We start from the raw sequence: 12,957 nt of genomic DNA on the forward strand, positions 1-12,957 counted from the left end.
CAATCGTATTGTGCTCTTTGCCTTCCGATCCAACTTCTTCCATTCTTCGTTGAACACTCCTGTTGGTTTAATACTCGGATCTACCATGATCCACTGATCTTTATCCACCAACAGATCCTCCATTTTGAGTTTCCATAACTCAAAACTTTGAGCATTAAATTTCTCGATCTCTATATTTCCACTAATCACCATCTTATTTCACCACCAGAGTCGATCCTGCAGATATCCCACTGAATAGGGTTTACCAAAAGTCCGAGAGAAACCGCTCAAAAACAAAGGCGTCCCCTTGAAGCCAAAACAACTCCAATACCAAATGTAGGTTTTAAGCCCGTACTGAAATTAACTGCATACGAATTCTAAATCACAAAAAATAAGTAATGCAAGAGAATAACACATAAATCACATATACAAATCCAAAAATTGGGACTACTAGCTTGATTTTTCATTACGTTCCTTTCAGTGTTACAATACATATATATACATGCCGAAGCATCCAATACTATGGACTGAAAACCATCGCACCCAAAACCATGTGTGAAAACCATGCACAAAACCATAGGTAGATTCGCTATGTAAGTATCTATCACACTCACACACAATGTTGTAAGAATTGTCACGCAAGTGTCGTCTTGGTCATCTGAAGGTCTATCCGAAGTGTCGCACTTGTCGCACACCATTAGGCAGCCCTGCAGTCAGTCGCACTGAGACAGGTTGTCTTATTGGTTTGAGGTGTCTTTCCATTGAGTCATGTTGAGTGTGTGTTCGCAAGGTGATGTATACATGAGATCACTCAATCACACACTTAACCAGTTTGTCGAAGATCTATTGAATAGACCACCCTCCATCAGCGGGACCTTCAGTGAGCTACACTATGCAATCTCAACCCTCAATGACCAAACAATGTTTCCCATAATTGCATAGAGCTTAAGGCTACCTCTTGGCAGTATGCACTCCGTGATCCTCGAATCAACCTGGATGACTGTCACCTAGAACAGCGCAGAAGCTCTCCAAGAAGATATCTCAATCTGCGCTTCCCTCAAGCCTATTTATCATGGCTTCCGTTGGTTAACCAGAGAATTTGACTAGGCAGTAACCCTGGGATTCACTCCATAAAATTGGGAAAAATTTATCAGCATGCCTGCCTCTGCTAACTGAAGAAATTGCGCAGACAAGAGGGACACACACTAGTTTCCTGTCACTGCACTATCTCCAAAAATTGTACAGTTCTGTAAGTCAGTCCTCCTCCCAACTGGCCTGCTGCTTCTCCTTAAAAATTACGTAGTTTTCTTGGACTGTCCATCGGTTGCCTAACACCTCACCTAACCTAGAAATTGTGAAGACATGTCCTCGATGACCACCTCCCAATTCTATGCAGTTTTGGCTAGCAAGCTCTCGCAGCCTGCTTCGAGCCTCCTCTAAAAATAGGTGCAGTTTTCACTACGAGTCCTCCTTGCTACTCGCACTGCCTTCCCGGGAAAAATTGCAAACCTCTGCCTCCCAACTGAGCCAGATCCCATAGAATGTCACTACTATTGTCGATTGTTCAACCTAGCCTCCCAGCGACATCTGCGAAATTTTTCTAGATAGTGCCCCGGAGCCCTGCATCCCAACATGAAATGTGATTTGCACAATTTCGGAGCCTTGTCCTCTCTCCCATCACCTGAACCCGAAAATAAAGGATGATGCATCATGGAAGACTAGGGGATTTCTGGATTTAATGTCATCTCATCATGAGTGATTACAAATACAAGTACATGAATGAGACATGGCGTGATGACGAACGGGGACGAACACACAAAGCACACCAAGTAGCAAGAGAAGGAGACATATGAAGCACATGCTAGAATAATTGCTCACGGTTGGACGAACACACGAAGCACATGCTAGAATAATTGCTCAAGGTTGGACGAACACACGAAGCACACCAAGTAGCAAGAGAAGAAGACACTTGGACATGCATGAACCATCAAGCGAACACCAAGACCATTGGAGACTACATGCACTTTTACATGCAGATTTGAAGCTATGGTACACCACAGGCACACTCATCACTTAGCAACACTGTAGGTCGACATGAACAACACAACCAACATGTGCATACCAACAATGTCATGTTCAGTTGTGTCATGAGTCACCTCAACCACATCACTACTTTGGGTCATAATTGTGTAATCAATGTAATGTAACGTGGAAGTCCAAGATACCCACGGATGAATTCAAAGAGTCATGTAAGTTAAAGAGTCATGTAAGGCGAATAGTCAAGTCAAATAGTCACAAGGGTCAATTTCACCCTTCACTGTGTATACCCCTTATTTGTACATGCAAAGGAATTTTCATATTGGCTCCTTTCACATAGCCTTGAGAATTTGCAATCTTTTCTTTAAGGAGCGAGCAGTGGCTCCAACACCCTGCTATTGGGGTTAGTGATGTATAGTGTATGGATGTGTCTTGGAACTTTCGCTTAATTCAGAAGCCTATTGAAAGGCCAACACGTTTTCACACATGTATTGTATTCGTTTGTAAGACTATTCTTTAGACGCTTGTAATTCATGTTGCTTTAACCTATACTAAGATAGTTGAACTATTTCAGTTGTTTTAGCACATATGCTAGTGGAAATGTGTTGTATCAGTTGTTAGCGTTATCTTGCCCTTGTGGACTATTCCGCTTGACACTAGGCAGATTCATTCTTGTAAAGTTGTTATAACACCTTTCGTACTTGTGTGGACTATTCTGCTGGGTGTTGTACGTTCTATCTGTTCACTTTGTGTTTATGACTGCCGCGGTCGTGTGGACTACTCCACCAAAATTTGTGCATGTCTTGCTGTGTTGTGTGTCTCTAACAGAGTTGGGACTATTCCCTTTTGACTTGAGACTCACTCTCACCCTCTCCCTCTGCAGTGAAAGAACTTTGACACAACTGACACTAAGAACTCACTAGGCACACAAACCTCATTCTTTGAAGACTAAGTGTACCATTCTCATGTGCTGACAATCAAGAGCTAAGGCATATATTTAGATAATGGCAACCGAACCATCATACGGATGGGACTCCTAGACCAAATGATGTGAGGTCTAGTTGGGACTTTATACCGGGGAGATCCCCTGAATGTTGGTAGGTCCAGCACTGTCAACACACTATTTATCTACTCATGCATTAACGCACTCCATCTCGGGTCACATGCACCAAGTGACCCACTCTCTCGGTGATATGCTCTATGGAGGATAATCCCCTCCTCATAATGGCTCCAACGCTTCTCCTTCTGGTTACACCCCTCCCCCACCCCCACGCCCATACACACACAGATATCTATATATCTATATATATATATATATATATATATATATATATATATATATATATATATATATATATATATAAACATGAATTCCATTCACCCAAGACTACGACTTATATATATATATATATATATATATATATATATATATATATAAACATGAATTCCATTCACCCAAGACTACGACTTAGAAACTAAGAACCACTGGACTCAAAAAATTTCTTGCAATCAATTAATTAATTAGCAAAGGTCATCCACCTCTTCACACATAGTCACATAGACCAACATTCACACTTAGGAAGATCGTATGAATAACCTTTACTGGAGAAATAATTTTGAAACCATTCCTATACAGAAACTCCACACGAAAAATGAAGCACTCCATAAATCTTGTACATAAAATAGTATCATTATTGTTCATATAGGAAAAAAAACACCTATAATTAACATAGTATTGTTTCAAAACAATAAACAAAGACAATTTTATGCACACACACACAACATGGTACTCAACCCCAAGGCTACTCTTGGTGGTTCAACAACCCTCACAAGCACTTGAATGACTCTTCCCAAACCAATAGGTTCATTATTCCACAAGCTTCCATTGGTTTCTTTATCCTTACAAGAAAGTTTCTTCCCTCTATAACGCTTTCAACCATCAAGTCTCTGTGATGGTTATTTAGGTAGTTTCTATCTCTCCAAAGCTTCAATTCTGTGAGATTTAATCACTACTCTCTCTATTTTCTTACCTCCAACCTTGGCGGAATTTTCTTATAAAATTGTCATTGTGTCCTCTCTCTTTTATTGTCTGTGCATATTCACAAGACGATAATGAGAATGCATTCTCCCTTTCATTGTCTATGTGTGAGAGAGAACCATGAGAGAGTCTCCTCTTCACTACCTATGCAGCCAATTACCCCAAACTAACTAACTTTCTATCCTTTTCCCCGCTCCATGCAAGTTAACTACCTAATACAACCAATCCTTCCTACCTTTAATATTCTATCCTCTTCTTGCTTGTTGTTATAGCTAAAGGACACATGGGCCTATTGATGCCTCACTTACAGACCTAGGTTAGTGTGGGAAAAATCCTCAACCCCACAAGGTAATCTTGGTGGCCAACTAAGAGAAGGGGTTGTCACCTAATCCCAACTTCTGTTAAATCTCTCTCCTAGTTAAGCTAAGTGGGGTGGTCCCTAAACAAGATTAATGAAGTGAAATGTGCGGTTCTAGGAGACCAAGGTGAATGGAGATACTTGTCAAAGATAATTTGATTTGAAAATGTAAATGAGCATATATATATATACATGAGAAATATCAGTTGATATATTCGAAAGACAAGAAGTATTGACCAGTGCTTAATCAAATAATTTCTCAAAGTAAATGACAAGTTTTTGCTTAAATGGAAATTAAAATACAATGATATGCAATCCTAAAAAACTAGTGTTAGATCAAGAATTGCGAATAAATAGCACTTGCAAATATAAAAGGAAATTATACTTATAATGGAAATTCCCAAGTAGAAATAAATAATGGCATCCAAATAACTATGAGCTAAATAATAATCAAAATAACAAGTACATGAGATAAAAAAAATTGCAAGTAAAACTTAAAATTCCCAAGAGATGACTAAATTGAAATGATGTGCAGCCTATCTATGTGGTATGCAATTACCATAGTTAGTTTTAATCTATATGCCTATCCTAAAGTGAAAATTTCTCCCTTCAAGCTCTAACCAAGTGGTAAGGATTGGGGTGACTTACAAGGAAGAGTGGTTGAGGAGGAATTGATTCCATCATTAACGATACCCTTCCCCTCTTCCTTACAAATCATGTGTTTCGTCATTCCTACAAGGGGAAAAAGCCACCCTCATAACTACAAGGTCATGCACTTTACTTTACTCCATACCAATGGAACAAATTTCAGGGAAAACTTGGTCCTATGTTATCTATATAGTCAACCTTATGCTTGGAGTTAAGTGACTGGCCTTCAAATTAGACATAAATTAAGGCCAATATAACCATCCTTCAGAACATTAAACCTCTCATTTTTCCATTAGATGACATATTTTTAGCTTTAATATGTTCATTAGGAAGGTTTAAAGATAATTGAATATTTGTGCCTAATATTATTTATTTTTGTATAATATTGTGAGAATATTAGGTAGATTATGAAGATTTGGAGGAGGAGATAATCTAAGGAATTGCTCCCTACTACAGGAGGATCAAGATTGGATAATAAATCAACAAGATATTATTAAATTATTGCATTATTTATGGAGCTTGAGTGATTGAGAAAATCTAGGAATGTATTCCATGTCATTTAATGCATATTCCTAGTGTTGGGAAGCAGATCCACTATTTGAGGGATTTTGGAGGGGAAATCTTCCTTCTTTCCAAGATAATGCTTCCTCATAATTTTCTATAAGTATCCATTCAAATTTTCCTCTAGTGGCATGTATTTTTTAGTCTTCTTTTGGAGAAACCTTGTTCTTTGGTAACTCCACTTTCATTTCTAGCAGGGATGTACTTGGATTGACTCAAATAATGACGTTTTGTGCTATTTTTAGATTCTAAATCTTGGTATCCTTCATAGGAATATGGGTATCCTTAGGCTTGGACATCCCAAGAGCCTCAGATCCCTTTTGTTGTTGGCTTGATGGGGCCTGACCCAAGTTCAAAAATGTTTTAGCCAAACATATCCTGAAACTATCGACCCTTTCGGAAACAATCTGCGGAGCACGGATTGAGGTTTCACTCGAGGTAGTATGGGAGGGCGCTAGAACCAAGTTTCTGCACGCTAGGGATGTCTTGATGAGGTCTGGAAAGGTCACGAGCCAGTCTTTCGAACTAGAACAGTTTCATGCAACTATCTGACCTTCGCGTAGCCCTAGTATTGAGCGCAAAGAGGCGCTGTCTAGATCCCTTACCCTTAGTGTGTAGTTATTATAAATCTGAATTACTTCAGTAGTCTTTAGTAATTTTTCAGTATTCATATTAAGTGCGCGCAAACATAAGTTTTAAAGAGATACATAAAACCATAATAGAAGAATAACCACACAGATCTACGGGTTGATGCATAATATTTCAAAAAAACTTATCCTTTATTAATCTTTTGTTCTAGTAGAATCCAATTCCAGCCTGTGCACTCACCTGTAGGGGTCCATGCACATAGCTGCGGACTCTACTAGGCCTCTGCGCACACAGCTGCAGAGCCTCTTCTACTACTATGACCCTCAACTCAGACTACAGACTTAGAGCAAATATCGCAGTCAACAATCCATAACACTTCAAATCCAATCTAAACCTAACCCATTCTACACCTAGAGCCTCACTCTATTTATACATTCCCATGGTTTGTGGACCATGGATAGGCCGACAGATTCTATATTAGATTACAATCTTTTAAGGTGGACTACACTTTGACTTGACTTATTACAACTCACGTTCTGCGCACTTCGCATATCCTTTACAATACCAATACCCAAAATTGTGGGCATTAAGCCCCAAAAACATTACGTAGGGGATCCACTGCCCAACAGGCCCCCGACACAAACATCATGACTCATCCTGTGTCACTTGGCCATTGCGGTGATCTTTTCATGCAGGTCATCCAACAATCTATACACTTCGCGGATGTTTGCCACACATTCCACCGTTGTCTGCTATATCAATTGTGCATGACTCTCTAATGCATCATTGTCATAGGACCCCTCTTGCCTTTTTGTGTATGTGTCTTGCATCTAGGCCAGATTCTCCTCGATCATGGTGGTGATCGTGAATGCTTCTTCGAGCCAAGGCTGGATGTGTGCTTTAAGCCCTGCTGCTTTCTAGCGTGTGACATCCACCTGTTCTTTCAGAGCCTGGGCCTCCCTCATCTTGGCTAGTCGCTGGGCAAAGATGACTGTCTGCGCAGTCCCCCAAACATTGTCATAGGCCCACTGTAATTCCAACACTTTTGTCTCTAAATTCTGTAGCGTTGGGTCCTCTTGTAATGAAGTGAGAGTGACGAGTGACTAGTCCAACAATCTTGTGCAATCCTGGAAAACATGCTCTATTTCTTTCAACCCTGATTGAATGGCGCGATGGCACTACTCTCTGAATTTCAAGGGCGTAGAGGACAACACCTTCATTCGCAGCTCCGTGATCTGCAGGTTCAGCTCCAACTGAACCTTCGTGGCCTCCTCCTGGGTCCTGCGGACTCCAGCTGCCAGTTGATGAATTTTTCCATGGTGGGGAGTGCCATTGGCACAAGTAGCTCCAGAATGCTGCTATAGGCCTCTTCCACTGCCTGTTCTAATCCCTGGTTTTGGGTGACCATGCTATCATGCTGCAGGCTGAGCTGTTCTAACTTTTCCTTCTGCTCAGTCAAGATTTAGAGAGCGCGGCCCTCCCTAGCGCGAAGCTCTACAGCTACCCCGTCATGCCGTTGGTATAGGGTTTGTCTAGGAAGGGCATCCAAATTCAATCCCCATCCCCTCATGTCCCCTTCGGGTTCTGCTAAGACGACGCCTTCTGGTAACACCAAAGTGTTCGTTTGGTAGGCGCGCACCATCTGCTAAGCTTTGGCTATACCTTCCGCAAGGTGCGATGTCTTCATTCCTGGGGCTCACACCTGTAATGCCTGCAAATGCACTCTGAGTGCCCCCAACATAGTGGTCTACTTCGTCATCAACTCTTCCAAAGAATCCTTAGTGACTTCACGAACTAGTTTGCTACTGTCAATAAGGTCTCCCTCTGCAGTCTTCATTGTCTTTGTCTTTTTACATGCGGGTGGCTGTTCCTGGATGCGTGGCCTCTTGAGTTGGGTCAATTTTGTTGTAAGATTTATGCATTCTTATGTCTCCTCCTCGCCCTGTATGTCCTACTCCATGGACATTTCTTGACCTTCGTCAGTTTCCTCAGTGGGCATGGCTGTGGTTCGTACCATATGCTCTATTGCTACTACCTCAACCATCTTTCGCTGCATGGCCACGTCCTGTTTCTGATGCTTTCTCTCTGCCATCTTCGTGTTGCGCAGCTTGGTCTCCCTCTTCCTCTGCTATGCTATGATCTTTTCTAGTTCTACCAAGTCCGAGGACCATGACGCCATGACTTCGAATATTGCATCATCTGTGGCAATGAATGGCAGTTTTACCCATTCGCGGGCTGGATCCTTGCATGCCCAGATATACAAGTTATGCATATTCGCCTTGAATTCTGTTGAACTTTGTAAACTATTATATACTATCGCGGACAAGCGTGGCCTGTGGTTGATCCATGTTCGTAAACTCGCCTCTATGAATGCCCAAAACACTTTTATCTCCTGAATCCTCGTCACACCTTTCGTTGCCCAGAGTGAGGTGTACCTCATAGCCTCAGGTAGGTTCCTTTCAATGGTGGGAAACTAGCTGGTCGCTGATAGCTCCCTGGCAACCAGCAGGATGGATAATAACAACCACGCGTAGTGGAAGGTCTTACCCTAGTATTGGGCTTCCCTACAATTCGTAAAAAATTCCTCACAGAGAAACTGTGCCCAGTTGAACTAGACCCCTTCTACACACTGCTCTGCCAACGCAATTACAGATGCTGACACTTCGTTTGCGTGGAATTTCCTCATGAGCTTACCGGCCAACAGCTGGGTGGGGATTCACACCCCTTGGTCCTTGATGCTTGTTATTACATACCCTCGCTTCCTCTTCTCTAGCTTATATTTGGCCTTCATAGCTTCTGTGAGGCTCAAGTCACTGCTCTTTCCTGCGATGTCTATGCGATTGCTTCCTTTAATAAGCAGTCATGATATTTGGTGAATTAAGTCGGCCATGATGGGAATTGGCTCCTCTAGCCAAAGATACCCATCATTTACTAGACACAGTAGCTGTCGGATGACAAACATTGTGATGGGAATGTGGTGGTAGTGGGGTATGCACTGCAAATGGAGTAACCCAGCCATCTCCACACCGTGCAACCATTTATGTTGCAGTAATTTCTCCATGGCCAACTGTGGGAACTTCTCACTATCTGCGAGGTCCCAGACTTCAAATATTATATTCAGTACCCGTCCCAGCGGCGAACCATCAAATCTTATCTCATCCGGAAGAATCGGGCTCTGGAGCACACTCTTCGTGGCCTACAGGTCCTTCGGTATTTTGGATGTCCCTTTCCACAGGGGAATGTAGGGGGGTAACTCTATTGCTAACGGTGCTTGGGAGAAATCCTCTGCCTCATCGTCCTGTGCCTCAATTTGGGCTATTAGGGCTTGCAAATCTTCCTCCTCCTCCTCTGTTTCAGTGGTGACAGCTTTGCCCTTCTCTGTCATTAACAACTTACTAACTCTTGGGTTTCGTGGTGATTGCCGGACTAGCCCCACTGGCTGCTTGTTTTTCTGTGTTTGCGACGTGTGTGGGGACTTCGGTACCTCTGGTGCATCTGTTGCCTCTCCATGCTCTCCCTGGGTCACCCGGGGTTCTAGGTTAACTTCTGTGAATCGCACTCTGGTTTTGGACATTATGTCTATAGTGGATTCATTTGGTCGCATACTTACAGGTGGCGAGGTAGCTTGGTGCTCGCCACTCTGTACTGGCTCAAATATCAAACAACCAAGTGTCATTCCATAGCTACCCCACGGACTTTTATGGTAACTTTTGAATTTTAACTTGGCCGTTCCCTCCATATCTGAGTCACCAGTACCTACATGGCGGCAGATCATCCCGAATCTAGCTCTTAATTCCTGTCTTAATGGCCTGTCGCCTGCTCCTTTTTGCCTTAAATTAGACCTGTTTTCATGAATAGTGACATCAACGGTCACTTCCCAGCGTACCCCCACAGTAGTGCAGCTCCTTAGGCGTGACCGCAATCCCTGTGACAGACTGGCCCTACGTAGAACCTCCTTTTCGTGCAGCGCTTCTACAGACTTGTTTATAGTCCCATGCCTTCTTTCAACTGCTTCGGGGACTGAGACTGTGCTTCCTACAGATAGTCAGATGGTCACACCCCTAGTACGAGGCTTCAATGTTCCTGCTAGCCCAGGCTGAAGGCACCCTTCAAATACCCTTACGTCCGGTGGTGTGCCGCGCTCTTCTTCATGTGGTACGCTCCCTTGTTTAATGAGGTGTGGTTGCAGCCATGATAGCAGGGTTGCAACTCTTTCTGATGCAGTAGTAGGGCTAGCTATCCTTGATCCCAACATGCTTAGTTTCTCACAGCCCGCTTATGCGACTTCGGTGTTTAGTTCATCGATTTCAACGTCCATTGTCACACTTCTCTTCCTTAGCCGTGCCCACTCGTCATCAAGTTCACAAAGTCTCATGATCCCTCTCTGAAGGTCTTCTTGCAACTACCTAATTCCTTTACCCAGGTCCTCATGTCCTGTCCCTACTGTGGTCTGGGGCCTCTTCTCTATCTTCCTGGTTTCCTTTCTTCTTGATACTGTTTCACTTCGGTTTTTGCTTATGGTCCTATAGGCCCATCAAACTGTTGGTATGCATAGGTCCAAATATGTTCGTCTTGCCTGGTAAACTTTATTCATTATTCCGCATAGCTTTGTGAATGCTTCGTCATGGGGTATTTGTGGTGTGCGTCACTTTTCCTGATGCTGCGTCAGGTTCTGATTTTTTATCCTTAGCCTGTGATGTGCTTACCCAACACTCTTCTGTACCCATCGACACAGGTGGTTGCGTAAACTGCTTTGCCCTGGCCACCTGACTTGCTTTTGATGTTGGGGACTTCCAAATCGTAAGTGCATCCGTCTTCTGCATTCATGCCAGTTCCGAATATTTTTCTCGGGTATCTTCCACCATCGTGTGGGTGTCGCGCTCAGCGCCCATTCCCTTGCAATGTACCTCTGCTGGTTTCGTACTAACCATTCGAATTTGTCTAAGAATTCATCCACACCTGTCTCCCGATTATATGTTGGAAGTTCCCTTGCTTTGGTGATGGTCCTCACGCTCGCAGTGATCTAACCATCATGTTGCAACTTAGCATTGTTACTTCGTGCAACTCATTCTGCCAACGTTCTATTTCTTCGTTCGAATCCAAAGTACATGAACTATCGTGCTGCCATGAGATTCTTCCATCTTCAGTCAGGTTCACCCAATCCTGGTCTTGCGCCGTTATCTGATAGATGAAATCCAGCTCATCATCATTGTCATCCTTGTGCACAGGTTCTGTGTAGCACGCCCCTTCGGCCAGATCGAGCGGAACTACTACGCATAGGGACTTTTTCTCAAATATCATTTTTTGCTTCTTCAGGTTGATGGCTCCATTCATATCCGTGACCCAGTCTATCCCTAACATGAGGGGTAAGGGTTACTAACATCCACAATCTCTATTACTTCAAAGTCATTTTGCATGCTCGCACCTTCAATATCCACTGTTACCCCTTGCAAACTTCCCATAGGCATGATCTTTTGTTGGTTTACCATCCGTAATTGAATAGGAGACCACTATAACGCGCGCCTACCCATGCGTTCCCATGTCTGCTTTGGTGACACATTCGCGTTCGAGCCCAAGTGTAGGATGACCTGATCCATCTCATATTCGCCAATTTGAGCCGTCAATCGCATTTCCCTTCTGGTGCGCAAGGCATGCTCCCATATCTTTCGAACTACGCATGGTTCCCTTGACCTTGCACACCTAGTGATCGGCTCTTGTAGTCCTTTAGTTGCCTTATTGTCGCGTGGTAGCTTCATGCATGTCTCTAAAAAATTAGTAAGCATAGAAGGATCCATTCTCGGCTCTGGTTGATCCTTACTACCTGAAGTAGAGGCCTCCGTGAAGCTCTTCTTAGCTTCCATAAATGTGTCCTTTGCATACTCCACGTCAAACTCTAGTTCCTTCGTAGGAGCCTTGTGAACCCATGTATCGCCCTCAGGTTGCTTTACCTTATCGTCCCCTGTGGTCACGTTGCTTCTGAGTACCATGTTCACATTAGGGTCTCCTTCACGTGGTTATGACCTCATCATTTGGATATTCTGTGCCAGAGGAGGCTGTAGTACCCCTTTCTCGCACATCTGTGTGATCAACGTTGGGAAATCTACCGCTTCATGGTCAAACTGATAGCAATACGGACAACATGTTCTAGTCGAATTCGTACAGTCATGTGCGTAGTGCCCAGGGCCTCCACAATTGTAGCAGATTAACTGTCCGCACCCTCGTCCAGGTCCCATTCCTCCTCGTCCTCGTCCACATCCTTGGAATCCACCACGCGCTATGGTTGCAGCTGGATCCTGACCTCGCGCCTCAATCTGCATCCTGTAGGTAGGTGTTCCACCCATCAATGATTCATAACTTCAACAGTTTCGCTCATCTGGCCTAATGATATACAGAAGTTACAAAATAGTTGTTTCGGAGTCTGTGCATACTTCTACAACACGTGAAAGTTGTCTGTCGTGTGCTTTCCTTCCACTTGACAGATCACACACCATAGTGCAGGTGTCGCACTTGGCCCCACCTGAGCCTCTAGTATCAATGGCATTGGTCCCCCTCCTGCCAAATAGTTCACAAATACTGGATAGTGATCCTCATTGTGACCCTGGCCTTTACATTTTATGCACCACACTTCTTCATGCGCTTCCGGCTGAGGTGCCCTATCCTGCTTCAAACTCTGCACCTCCAAGCATAGGTTTTGTAGCTACATGTGGATTTTTTGGACTCCCAACCCCGGATCTTGTATCAGTGTTTC

Source organism: Pinus tabuliformis, chromosome 7 (assembly GCF_031772625.1).
Source record: "Pinus tabuliformis cultivar Carrire ecotype Pingquan chromosome 7, CPIR1, whole genome shotgun sequence".
In the NCBI taxonomy this organism is placed as follows: domain Eukaryota; kingdom Viridiplantae; phylum Streptophyta; class Pinopsida; order Pinales; family Pinaceae; genus Pinus; species Pinus tabuliformis.